This window comes from Micromys minutus (genome assembly GCF_963924665.1).
Source record: "Micromys minutus genome assembly, chromosome: 1".
Taxonomy (NCBI): domain Eukaryota; kingdom Metazoa; phylum Chordata; class Mammalia; order Rodentia; family Muridae; genus Micromys; species Micromys minutus.
This window is the reverse complement of record NC_137969.1, coordinates 16,245,708-16,260,211: the sequence shown is the minus strand read 5'-3', so window position 1 is coordinate 16,260,211 and position 14,504 is coordinate 16,245,708. Positions and strand designations below refer to the sequence as shown.

At 41.9% G+C, this 14,504-nt stretch overlaps 1 pseudogene across 1 annotated transcript; it reads right to left on the bottom strand.

Moving 5' to 3' along the window:
- Positions 1-771: 771 nt before the first annotated feature.
- Positions 772-1,246, bottom strand: LOC308427610 (small ribosomal subunit protein uS17-like; annotated as a pseudogene). The gene has a single exon. The product of its transcript is annotated as a small ribosomal subunit protein uS17-like (transcript).
- Positions 1,247-14,504: the final 13,258 nt, after the last annotated feature.

Below are 14,504 nucleotides of genomic sequence, written 5' to 3'. Positions count from 1 at the left end.
CTCCTGTGTATATTTTGATCCCCTTTTTAAGAAGAGCTGAAGTATCCACATTTTGATCATTCTTCTTGAGCTTCATATGGTCTGTGAATTGTATCTTGAGTAGTCTGAGCTTTTGAGCTAATATCCACTTATCAGTGAATGCATGCCTTGTGTGTTCCTTTGTGAATGGGTTACCTCACGCGGGATGATATTTTTCTAGTTCCATCCATTTGACTAAGAATTTCATGAAGTCATTGTTTTTTATAGCTACATAGTACTCCACTGTGTAAATGTACCATAATTTCTATATCCACTCCTCTGTTGAAGAACATCTGGGTTATTTTTACCTTCTGGCTATTATAAAAAAGACTATGAACATGGTGGAGCATGTGTCCTTGTTATATGTTGGAACATCTTTTGGGTATATTCCCAGGAGTGGTATAGCTGGGTCCTCAGCTAGTACTATGTTCAATTTTTAGAGGAACCTTCAGACTGATTTCCAGAGTGGTATACCAGCTTGCAATCACACCAACATTGGAAGAGTGTGTTCATCTTTCCCCACATCCTCTCCAGCACCTATTGTGACCTCAAGTTTTGATCTTAGCCATTCTGACTGGTGTGGGGTTGAATCTCAGAGTTGTTTTTAAATGTATTTCCCTGATGACTAAGGATGTTGAATATTTTTCTTTCTTTCTTTCCTTTTTTTTTTTTTTTTTTTTTTTTTTTTTTTTTTTTTTTTTGTATAAGTTGGAAAGTAACTTTATTTGTTCTAAGGTATTGGTCTGGGTCCCCTTAGAAGTTCTGAAACTGCTTCTTGGTACCAGCAGCCTTGTTGACCTTGAGCACATTGAATGGAACAGTCTTGCTCAGGGGCCTGCACTCTCCAACAGTGACAATGTCTCTGATCTGGACATCTCTGAAACAGGGGGACAGGTGCACAGACATGTTCTTGTGGTGCTTCTCAACACGGTTGTATTTCTGGATGTAATGGAGATAGTTCCTGCGGATGACAATGGTCCTCTGCATCTTCATCTTCATCACAACACCAGACAGGATGCACTCTCTGATGGAGACATTACCGTGAAAGGACATTTCTTGTCTATGTAGGTACTCTCGATGGCCTCCTTGGGCATCTTGAAGCTAGAGCGATGTTTTTGTAGTACCGAGGAAGTTTTTCCTTGCCGGTTTCTCCTAGCAAGACATGCTTCTTGTTTTGAATGATTGTGGGCTGTTTTTGGTAAACACTCTCCGTCTGAATGTCTGCCATCTTCCCGGCAGTCTGAGAAAAGGCGAACATTTTCTTAGGTGCTTCTCATCTGCCCCGACCCGCAGGACAGTCAACAGGAACCTGGGATCGCTTAGGAGAGATTGGGAGAACAAAAGGCTCGAAGAAGGTCAGCAAGTCAAGTGGTCTGATCAAACTGACAAATTTTAATTTTTTCACATGCTAGTTTTATACAGGTGGTAGAAGGAAATAAGGCATGGGAAAGTAAGGTATGGAACTAAGGGAACTTTCTGGTTAAAGGATTTCTCACAATACCCCTTGTGAAGAATTACTTGAGGAGGAGGATAACCCAGGTGCAGGAGGGAATGTTCTGCCAAGTAGGATCCGTTGTCTAGGTGACCGTTCTACTTGGCTAGCTACCTGACCAAAGTGATATCTCCTAATTTCTGGGAAAAGGCCTTTACTGTGGGAAATAGAAACCTAGGCTGAGATCTGTGTAAAATGGCATTACTCAGGCTAAGAAAGTTTATTAATTCTGCCAGCTCCTGGCACTCATCCATTCGATATTCCTCAGTTTAACTCTGTCCCCATTTTTAAATAGAGTTATTTGATTCTCTGGAGTCTAACTTCTTGAGTTCTTTGTGTATATTGGATATTAGCCCTCTATCAGATGTAGGATTGGTAAAAATCTTTTCCCAATTTGTTGGTTGCCATTTTGTCCTAATAACAGTGTCCTTTGCCTTACAGAAGCTTTGCAATTTTATGAAGTCCAATTTGTCAACAAACTAACAACAACAACAACAAAGCCCACGTGATCATCTCATCAGATGCTGAGAAAGCATTGACAAAATTCAACACCCCTTCATGGTAAAGTCTTAGAAAGATTAGGCCCATACCTAATCATAGTAAAAGCAATATACAGCAAGCCAGTAGCCAACATCAAACTAAATGGAGAGAAACTGAAGCAATCCCACTAAAATCAGGGACTATGCCACTCTCTCCCTATCTATTCAATATAGTACTTGAAATCCTAGCCAGAGCAATTAGACAACAAAAAGAGGTCAAAGGGATACAAGTTGGAAAGAAAGAAATCAAAATATCACTATTTGGAGATGATATGATAGTATACTTAAAAGACCCCAAAAATTCTACTAAAGAACTCCTAAACCTGATAAACAATTTCATCAAAGTGGCTGGATATAAAATTAACTTAAACAAATCAATAGCCTTCCCCTACTCAAAGGATAAACAGGCTGAGAATGAAATTAGGGAAATGACACTCTTCACAATAGTCACAAATAACATAAAATACCTTGGTGTGACTCTAACCAAGCAAGTGAAAGATCCATATGACAAGAACTTCAAGTCTTTGAAGAAAAAAATTGAAGATCTCAGAAGGAAAGATCTCCCATGCTCATGGATTGGCAGGATTAATGTAGTAAAGATGGCCATCTTGCCGAAAGCAATCTACAGATTCAATGCAATCCCCATCAAAATTCCAACTCAATTCTTCATAGAGTTGAAAAAAGAAATTTTAAAATTCATTTGGAATAACAACAACAAAAAAAACAAAACAGGATAGGGAAAACTATTCTCAACAATAAAAGAATTTCTGGGGGAATCACTATCCCTAACTTCGAGCTGTATTACAGAGCAATTGTGATTTAAAAAAAAAAAAAAGCCTGTATGGTACTGGTATGGAGATATGCAGGTAGATCAATGGAATAGAATTGAAGACCCAGAAATAAACCTTCACACTTATGGTCACTTGATCTTTGACAAAGGAGCCAAAGCCATCCAGTGGGAAAAGACAGCATTTTCAACAAATGGCATTGGTTCAACTGGAGGTCAGCATGTAGAAAAATGCAAATCGATCCATTCTTATCTCCATGTACAAAGCTCAAGTCCAAGTGGATCAAGGACCTCCACATAAAACCAGGTATTCTGAAACTAATAGAAGAGAAAGTGGGGAAGAGCCTCGAATACTTGGGTACAGGGGAATTTTTTCTGAACAGAACACCAATGGCTTATGCTTTAAGATGAAGAATTGGCAAATGGGACCTCAGCGAGTCTTCGAGCTGGCAGTGGCAACAATAGGGACAGCAGCAGCGGCAAGCGGCAGAATCGGCAGTGGTGAACTTGGTACAAAGCCATTCTCAGGGCTACCGCAGTCCTACAGAATCAGAAAGTACATCTTCACAGGACCTGTAGACGACTGTACCTCCTTGCGGTTAAGCATTCTAAGTCTCCCTATGCAGGTCGTGCTGTGTGAGCCAATAGCAAGGGTGCCTATGGTGTACTTATTCCTAAGCCCAGGTGGACCGACCCTCAGCCTGCGTGCTCCAATATAAGTGCAGAATTACCCAAATCTCTAAGTGATCAGTAGCCTCCTCTAGTAAGGACATTAGCCGAACACACAGCTCTCAAGGGCTCAGGAAGGAAATTCGAGGTTGCATTCTTCTTACTTGAGAACTAGTAAAAGTGGAATTCATGTATTTTCTGAGCCAGTCTCTTCCCAGAAGTCAGATGACATGGCCCTGCGCTGTAGCATAGTTGAGTCTGCCACACATGTGCACTACAGGATACTACAGGATACACATCACACACACACACACACACACACACACACTTGCACATATGTGTGCAAATACCCTTTTCCTTTGATCAAATCCATGCATAGATGGACGTGGCAGCTTCTGTCTGAGGCTGTGTTCTCCTCATATTGTCTGGAACCGACCAGAGTGTACAGAATTCGGGACAGAGTTAACAAGTATTAAACTGGCCTTACAACGTATTTTAACGTAGCAGATTTTCAGGCTGTGTGTTAGAGTTTCTGAGGGGTGGGGCTAGGGTAAAACTGAGAAGCTGGGGGAAATTGTGCTTTTGGACGAGGCTCACTCTGAGAAACGTGATTCTTCCTAAAGATCACACCATACACATTCCTGTGTCACCTCCCAAGGAGTGAAGAGGGATTAATTAGCAGCCCTGAGACAGGCTGGCTTTGTAAGCATTCCCATTGCACAAGCAATGTGCCAGGCCAGAGAATAATGCAGTGCAAACTGCCTATTGAACTGCAGCCAAAGAAAATGCCTCCCAAGTGTGGAGGCTTCGTCTCCAGTCTCTGCCACCCACAGCGGATAACAGTGTCTCACACTGACAAGAGAGCTTGTTCTCAAGCCAGGGAGGCATCTGAGCTGATGCAAAAACCCCCAATGTTAGCAAAACACCAGCAAACTCTGTTCCCTTGAGACGCTGTATGTGTCTGTAAGACAGCTGTCTGACTTTAAACTGGCAGAAGTTATGAGTCTACACATTTGCACTGGTGCTGTAGCTGCTGGTAGAAATATTGCGACGGGGTGAGCATCATTTGGGTGGGGGAGAGTACAGCGAAGACACAATTCTCAGTCTCTGTGGAAAGGGTGAGCCACAGTCAACAGTGCTAAATTCACACCTTCACAGGCACAGACACTGTGAGCTACATCTACCAAGTTAAAGTACGCTAAACATTAGACTCTGTCAACCTTTAGCCTGCCTTTGAAGATTGAAACATTTATTGCCACAAACACTAAACTCTGTGTCAACCTTTAACCTGTCTTTGAAGATGAAGAGAAAGTCATTGTTGCCTATGTGATTGAGCCCCTCTATTGTGCTTTCGGGGCATCTACGATTTAAATAAAGTGTCTGCCGAGGCTACTCACAAGTAGCATTTGAGGAAAATCTGTAGAAAGCAGAGATGTGAGTTAAGTAGAATCCAAGAGCATCATTCCTGACTAAGCAAACAGCAGGTGCCCAGGACCCTGAGGCAGGAAACTCTGGCTTTCTCAGCAAGTGTAAGGAGTCAGTGTGACTGACCAAGCAGAGATACAAAGATGAGATTCATGGGTGGTTGCTTGGAGCTGGAGAGCTTCATACCAACTCCAGGGATACACGAGCTTCCTGGGAGCTTGCTAAGCAAGGGGCTAGGGAGGCCTGGAGGTTTCAACAGAGAAGTGGTGTTGGTCTGCCCTACAGTTTTACAGGACAGGGCTTGTGGAGATGACAAGCATTGCACTTTCTCTTGCCAAGATAAAGGATGACCTCCGCATTGTAAACCCATAGGAGTCTTAGGTCGTTATTCTTGCTGGGTGGCTTTTCCTTTACCCTCTGCCCTTTTGCCAGGGTCTACTGCCTACTTGTCTGGACCCCTTCCCAGGCTCTTGAGCAACGTGCTCAAACTTCACCCTTGGCAGCTCACCTGAGCTGTTGCTTACTCATCTAGATGCCTATTGTATGCTCCCTCTTGGGTGGCCCAAGGTTCTTCAAATCAACTTGGGAAATATGGGGCTGTCTTCCCATCTTTCCCCAAAATTTTTTGTCTGACTAAAGGCGGGACATACAGGGCTTGGAATGCAGCCCAGTTTGTAGACTGCTTGACTACTAAACACAAGAGAGTTTCCTGATTTACATGGGTAAGAGCCCCTTGCCTTTCCTCTCCAGCCCTTACTCACTGCACATCGTCATTGCTCATCAAATCTTCCTCTGTCCCTTGATGTCCCATGAAGTCCTGAGTGAGGGCAGAGACTGACAGTTATTTAGCTTGGATCTCTAGTGTCTAGCTCATTACCTGCCATATGGTAAGTACTATTTTGGACCTAAAATGTTCTCCCAAAGCTGTATAAAGGTTTGCTCACCAGCCAGTGGCACCATTGGGAAGTAGTGGGACTTTCAGGAGGTAGAACCTAGTTTGAGGAAGTGGGAGACAAGGTCTGTGCTCACCGGTTTTACTTCAAAGTTCCACGAAGTGAACACCTTTAGTCCAACACACAGTCTCTGTACTGACATCCAAAACGATGTCAATTGATCACGGAACTATGAAGCTATGAGTGAACGTAAGTCTTTCCTCCTATTATGCTGATTGCCTCGGGTATTTTGCTACAGTAATGGAAACCTAACTAGCACAGTTGGCTCCCAAGTTCCTAAGTGAGTACCTAGCTCCTATAGCTCGCATAACTCAGGACACCTTCTTCTGTCCTGTTAACCACTACGTCTTCAGGACTTGGGAAAGTCCTGATAGAAAACAGGCATCCAGTAAAGACAGTCGTGTGATAAATCACTCAGTCTGTGATATGGTTTCCTTGAGAAATATTTCTCAATTCTTTTTTTCCTGGCTTACTTTTTTAGTTGACTCTTTGAAAATTTCATATTTTGAATATTGGTCACTGCTTTGCCAACTTCTCTCAGATCCAACATCCTCGCAAATGTGTGTACTCTTGATTTTTCACCCAGCTTGGGCAGTTTGTACTGCCCGTGTACTCTTTGGTATGTGGGCATCTACTCCCACACAGTCATACTTTAAAGAAAACCAACTCTCCTCATAGCAGCTACCAGTAGTTCGTCAGCTAGGGGCGGGACTTTGTGTCAACATGTCCTCTCCATGATGTGATGTCAACATGTCCTCTCCATTCTGTCTGGCTAGGGTTAGCACAGCCCTTGTGCATGCTGTTACAACTGCTGTGGGAGCATGCGTGCTTTGTTATATCCATTGCTGTCTTATAGCAAATCAACCAGCATCTCTGACTCTTAAAGAACATCATTGCCCTCTTCTGCAATGACCCCGGGGCCTTGAGTGGAGGAGGAAGAAGAATATAAATGTCTCATTTAAAGCTGAGTGCTCCTCAGTCTCTTGCTCGCTGTACTTTGTCCAGTTGTTGGTCTCTGCATTAACCGCCATTGACTGCAGAAGAAGCTTCTTCCGTAAGAACTGGAAGATTCCATAATCTGCGTGTACAGTGCCATTGGGAGGCAGCTTAATACTGTGCCATTTTCCAGAGTTATTTTGGTAGGTTGGCCCCTAGGGACTGTTGGAGAGTGTTTCTAAAAGTCTGATTCAGTTGGGAATCTGCATGTTCAGATGCTGAAGGTCCTTGTCCCACTTGGTTTTTGATCGATCAATAAAGATTCCAAAGGCTGATGGCTGGACATATGATGGTATAGTTAGAGTCGCGCAGGTAGGATGCAGAGAGGAATGGAGCAGAATCGCCGCGACTTGGGGTAGAAGGATGGGACACAGGAGTGGCAGGAAATAAAGCCAACCAATCATGTGAGACTTCCCAGAAGTGGCCATTGGATCTGCTAGGAGCCAAAGCGGTGGAGCAAAAACTCACTGAAACAAGGGCCTATGACCTACCTAGCCATAGGTTCTTGCAATCACAACACCAAATTAGGAATGTAGAAAATCAACTCAGAAGCAAGAAATCATAGAAACAGGTGACTGGTGAGGCACGTGCGCATGCGTGAGGAGGACAAGCATCGGTACACACCGTGAGAGACCGGAGCACCATGCCAGACATCTTCCTTTACCATTCTTCACCTTAGTCCCTTGAGACAAGGTTTCTCGCTGAACCAGTTAGCTCCTGATATTCGCCTGTCTCCTCTCCCTAATGTCGGGGTTACAGGCACGTTAAGCCATGCCCCATGCTGAAGATTTGAACTCAGGTCCTTGGGCTTACAAAGCAAACAAGCTCTTAGCCACTAAGTCACCTTCGTGCCCCAGCAATAGTTTTACACTCGTCTGTTTGCCCTCCCACAGGCAAAAGTATTTCCATCAACTACCTTAGAAGATGAGGTCTTCTACTTTAATGAGAGACTGCCTAGATCTCGGGGCCTTGGAGACAGCTCAAGGAGGAAGAAGTACCCAGATGAACGTAGGGAAATTAGGTAAAATCTAGAAACTGGATTATTCAAACTAAGCACTTTCTTCCTGACTTGCTCCAAAAACTAACATTTAGGCTACCAAAGCACAGACAAATCAGAAAGCACATTTAGGGCAAAGGACTGACTGAAGGAAAAGGCTGCAGATTTTGTCACTTTGGTGAGTTTTAATGAAGTTCCATCAGTCATTCCATGGTAACAATTATCCCCAAGCTTCTCCCCTGAATATAAAATAGTTTGGTTTAACCTTTGATATCTCACTTTTAAATATTACCAGACAACCAAAGATCACTCCACATTAGGGTGGAAATCTGACAACCAAATTGGAAACAAAAACAAAGAAGAAACAGACAATTCAGAGAGCAGAACAAAGTTTTAGAGAAAGTGTAACTAATGTTTCTTGATAGGTTACAGCAAATCTCACACAAACACAAAAGTAAAGCTCTTGAAAATTAAACATTTGATAGCAGCGATAATATAGTCATGAACCAAAGGGTCAAAGAAATAGAAAGGAAGGAAATTGATATTAAAACGTATGGCTTGATTTCATTTGCTTACATTAGATTCTTAATATATTATAACCTTGTGGGTCTTACTCAGAAGATAAAGTGTTAGTGAACCTTGTACATGAGATTCCTTCTCACCGGAAAACAACCCACAAGATTGTTTTATTAAAGTGTGAATCACAAAGGCTATCACACAGTATCTTAGGACAGCAAACTTTGGTCCACAGGCCACAGGGAACCCAGTCAGCATCCGTGATACATGATGCAATTGCGTTAATTTCAACATGACAAATACATTTTAAACGCTTTAGATGAATTTTCAAAAGCTATCCAAATGAGCTAGTTTTAACAACAACTACAGTGTGGATCAGTCTCAGGTCATGTTTAGGAGTCTGGTTTCTAAAAACACTCAAAAATTTCCCTTCTGTTTTGCATGTAATTTAAACAAGACCCACTGTGCTAAAACAAAGATTAACTCAACTTTTTTTTAATGTGTTATTTTTCCACATAGAACATAAAAAATGTTTGATATAACCCACGAGTCTTTATTTATTTGTTTATTTATTTATTTATTTATTTATTTATTTATTTTGCACTTCCATTTGCTCTGCTGATGGTAGAATTATATAGAATTAAGCATTGAATCCTTGTGTTTAAATAAGTAGAGAAAATGTACAGAGTAACTGTAACCATTACATCAGGTACTTGTGCCCTGAAGCACCTGCTGTTTCCTCTGGAGTCCTTTGTACCATGTGCTCCCCATTCTTCTGGGAAGCAAATTTGTTTCCCTAATAGCTACACACAACTTACAAGTTCCAGTATCAGCTGGCTTACCGGCCTGTCCAGTCTTCGGCTTACAGGCTTCATGTGACCACCAGCAGGTAAAAGCAGCTAAGAATGCAGCCCAACACAAGACTATAAACTTACTGAAAGTTTTTCCCAGTGTTTTCTTTTCTAGAAGGAAAGGAACTAATATTGTCTGGCAAGATTAAAACTCAGAACAAAAAATGCATTTATTAGATTATTTGATTAAACACAGATTAGATAATTTCATTGGTTTATATTGTTTTCCCACAAACCAAGGGATTTGAACAGGGGAAGCCCTTGGTTGATTTCAGTGACATCTGCCTTTTGTTGATTGCACAGAATTGAAACAGATGCTACACTTAACCCTCACGATCACAGGATGACCGTGAGGCAGCTGAGAGTCAAGTCACTCTCAAGTCTCAGGCAGGCCTATTCAGACCTTCAGACTGGTCAGCAGTTTAAATAAACCCGATAAGGGAAAGGGCCGCACTTTCTTCCTGACAGGATCAAAGTTCATTGTACTCTCTGCTGTCGATAGAAGTCTCTGGATTTTTTTTCCCCTCTCAGCTTTTCTGATGTCTTGCAAGTTCTAGAATTTGGAAGTTAGAGGTACAAACTCTAGAACTAAGAGGCCAGGATCTGAATCCCTGTTCCAAGGATTGTAGTTCAGCCATAGATTGGACACGTCATACCTCTGAGCCTGGATAATTTATCTGGCAGCATGTAACACGTTCAAATCAACAGTAGCTGAAATGTAGGAATTACACTTTGATACCAAGTGACTACAAGCATAGAGGTCACCGCTATGACTAATTTGTCACATCCATGTAGCCACACTCCTGCTCTGATCCCCCCTCCCCACCCCCCCACCCCCGCACTCTGTGTGTGTTCAGTGTCACAGTCCAAGATGTCACCAGGAGCTCCATCCACTTCACCAAGATCCCAGGTCTCAGGATTATGGAAAGGACTGGAATGTGGGTTTCTGACTCCTGGGTGCTCAAATGCTACATACTAAATATTTCTCTACCTCCTTCCTTCCTTTCTTCCTTCCTTTCCTCTTTTCTTCCTTCCTTTCCTCCTTCCTTCCCCTTCTCACTCTCTCTCTTCCTTCCTCTTTTCCTTTGCTTTCATTTGTTGCCACCTTTCTCAGCAACTGATGGTTTAGACTAAGCTCCTGCACCAGGCCCCACAGTCGAGGATCACTTACACTAAAATTAGAACCAAAGACCAGGTAGCCAACTTTACCTTTTAGAAATCAAAGCAGTCTGCACGCGGGCCAGCTTGAGTGTTGGCATCCAGGAATCACCCCACAAACCACTAAGTTAACCAGGGATGGTTTCTTGAACAGACACCCTGGGGCTATGACCCTGACTGTTTCCCAGGAAGAGCTTATAGAGGCAAAACCCACTAAAGCTTAAAGCAACCTCAAAAGCTCATACACTTGTGCAGGAAGTACCTCCAGGGAGTTGTGGTGGTTGGTTCAAGTCCAAGAATATAGTAGCTAACTGTACAAAGCTATTTATTACTACTGGCTCTAAAGGATGTTGAGGGTCTGGGAAATTTCAAAAAAAAAAAAAAAAAAAAAAAAAAACAAAAAAACACCAAAGCATAGAACTTAACAGGATATGACCTTCATGGTTCAGTTGGGCCTGAGAAAGATCCTCTGTAACAATGTAACTTGGCTGGCTAAAGGCATAAAACAAAATGACTACAGTAAAGGCAGTGGCTACCTAGGTCTTAACCTGAGCATCCTCACGAGAAAATCCTTCGGTTTCAACCATCTGTTTTTCTGTTGTTGCCCTTTCCTGTCTACAAACCAACCTCCTGTGTTCAGTATTTCAGAATAAAACAGGGCTCCTATAAAAGTGGACCCCAAGGAGTTCAAATTTGCTCAGGAGTCCTGGAGCCGAATATCACAGGAGGAATGTTCAGTCAGAAGGGCTTTTACACAGTGCTGACCATCTGTCCCATGGCTACCACAACATATTCAGATTGCCCATCTTTTCTACAAGGCTGATATACTGCCACAAAGAAGGTAGAGAGAAACTGGGAGTCTTTCTCTTCCTCTGGCTTGGCTAAATTGTAAATAAACCCAAATTTCTTTATCAGCTCCACTTTGAAATTGAAAGAAATTAAGGCTGTGAATTTATGACTGTATGTGTTCAGTGTAGAGATTTAAAAGGCCAAAAGTAAAAGCAACAATTTAGCAGGCAGAGGGTTGGCTACCTGGAGCCCGATCCTTGTGACTTTAAAATGTTTATAAAACAAACACTGAGATGTTAAAACCTAACTCTGAATGACTCTTGGCATCTTAATGCAAATGCCTGGTTTCAAAATAACACCACTGGAGTAGAACAACTTGCTAAGAGTTATCCAGACATGCACTCCACACAGTAGCTGAAACAACCATAACTGCCTTCAAGAACCCCTGTCATGCTTTTGGATAGCCCAGTGACCATGGAACAGGTTTCACTGCCTGAGCTACAGGTGCATTTCCTGGGAATACAATGGACTTACTGTGCACCCAGTCATGCACAGGTAGATGATGCTACTGGTCAGTGGATGTCCAACTCACACAGCACCAGAGCAATGTGGAAACTAATCATTACACCACAGCACAGGGAGACGCGGCATTGCTGCACAGGTAGAGACGATGAAGTTGTTGGGTACTTAGGCACCTAGGCCATATGCCTCTGATCGCAAATTCAGCACATCCATCATTTGGTTTTATCATTTATATTTTTATCATTATGTTTTATCATCATTTATATTTTTCCTGGGGCTGACTTGGGGTTCAGTTCACAGGTTACCCCAGGTAGGGTCCTTGACACTAACCTGAAGGCAAGGGTTCCCCTGAGTGTGTCCATTTAGGGGGACTTCCATATTTCCACTTGTTTTTTGTCTGTTTTGTTTTACTCTCTAATTTTTGAGTTTTGTTGTGCTGTTTTTCTTTTCTTTTTTTCTTTCTTCCTCCTCTTCTTTTTTCTCCTCTTCTCCTTCTTCAATCTCCCCCTTATTGGAAATAGATTCTTTTTTCATCTAATATATTCTGATTATAGTTTCCCCTCCCTCTGCTTTTTCCCAGTTCCCTCTCCCTTCCCTCCAGATCCACACACTTTCTGTCTCTCATTAGAAAAGAACAAACTTCTAAGAGTAACAGCCAAACATGACAAAATAATATATAATAAGATGAAACAAAAATGATCATTTCAAACTTGGACATGACTCAAAAGGAGGAGACTCCGAAGAGCAAGTACAAGACTCAGAGACCCATTCATTCTCATAGTCAGGAATCTTATAAAAATCACTGAACTATTAGCTATAATATACACACATATAGTATAATTTTATAATGCATAACATATATTGTATGAATCATATATCATATGATTGTCTATTATATTGTATAATATATAACATATATATAGTGATAATTTTGGAATTTTGGTTTCATTAAAAAACTTTGAAATATTTATAAAAATGTGCTTTTATTTTAATCCCAGATCTAGGAATGTGGAGCTGCTTCAGACTGTCTACAGCAGCTGAAAAATGAATGATTTGCTTCATGCACTAGCAGAGGCAGGGTTTTGCCAGCAGCAGATAGTTGCTACAAGCGTATGATGTTTGGAATTCTGGGAAATTTCAGAGGGTATATAAATGCTAGGGCCCTGAGGTGAGGGTTGGTGGTGGTAATTGTTATCACTTAGGGAGGTTGGTGTTTGGTCTGCTAGTAGCCCAGGTCAAAGAGGAAACAAAAGGAACAATAATAGATCCAGGGACACTCTTTCTCCCTCTACTTCTTCTATCTGGGGATAAAGGGTGGGGGGGGGAAGAACCTACAAAGTAGCAAAGACCAGCTACATTGTATTATATATAATATATAATTAAAAAATCAAAGACTATAATATAGGCACAGAGGACCTCATGCATGTCCTGGGCTTACTGCTTCAATCTCTGTGAACTCATATGTGCCTTGCTTAGTGGATTCAGGAAGCTTTGTTCTGATGTTCTCCAGCCCCTTGGCTCTTACAGTCTCCTCCTCTTCTGCATCATTCCCCAAACTCTGAGGAAAAGGATGGAGACACCCAATTTACTTAGATTCTCTCTCCACATAATGTCTGGCTGCAGATTTTTTCATCTGTTCTTATCTGCTGCCAGTAGAAGCCTCTCTGATGATGACTAGATAAGGCACGGGTCTATGACTATAGCAGAATATCATTAGGAATCATTTTATTGCTTTAAAAAAGAACAGTAGGCTTTGGTGTTACCCTAGGTCTCTGGGTTATCTAGTCTCTGGTTCTTGGTTACCCAAGCAGTGTAAGCTATGGATTCCTTCTCATGCACGTGGGCCTTATGGTCAAACCAGATATTGGTTGGCTACTCCCATAAATTCTATGCCGTCATTGCTCTATAGCATATTTTGTAGGCTGGACATAACGTAGGTCAAAGGCTCTGTGGCTTGGTGGGTGCCCATGTTTCTCTTTCAGTAGCCTGCAGATTACCTTCCCATTCCAAAGAGACTAAGAAGGGGGTGAAGGTTCCATGCAATCACCAGCTTGATTTAGGTGAATTGTGTTCCGTGAATTGTGTGGGTGTTGTCTTCAGCAATGGGTCTACCCCATCAGTTTACAGAGAGCAACACCTTGTCTTAGCAACAGCATGGGTTGTTTGGGGATTTTCATGGGACCCCTTTAGCCAACAATTCAACTGAGTACAATCCTCACCTGGCTACAAGAGATGGCCAGTTGAAACTCTGTGTCCTCCATTACCATGAATCTTCATTAGGATCACCTTCAAGTTTCCACTGCACGAGGGTTTTACACCACTCCCCAAATGTACCTCAGTTCCAGCTGACTCTCCTCAAACTCTCTCCCTTCACTGAATCTTCTTCAGTCTGATGCACCCCCTCTTTCCATGCCCACCCTTCCCTACTCCACCCATAAAAGCTACTCTATTTCTCCCTCTTTTTTACCTACCCTCTCTGAATCTATGGATTGTAACTTTGTTGTCATTTCCTTAACTGCTAATATCTACTTATAAGTAAATAAATACTTTTTTTTTTGTCTTTCTGACTCTAGGATACCTGATTCAGGATAATTTGTTTTTTTCAGTTCCATCCATTAGTTTGTAAATTCTATGACCTCATGAAAAAAAAAAAAAAAAAAAAAAAACAAAACAAAACAATAAAAAACAGGCAAGGAGTACTTAAATTATCACATTGTCTTTATCCAGTCTTCTATTGAGGGTTATCTAGGTGGTTTCCGGCTTCTGGATATTATGAATGAAGTTACAATGAA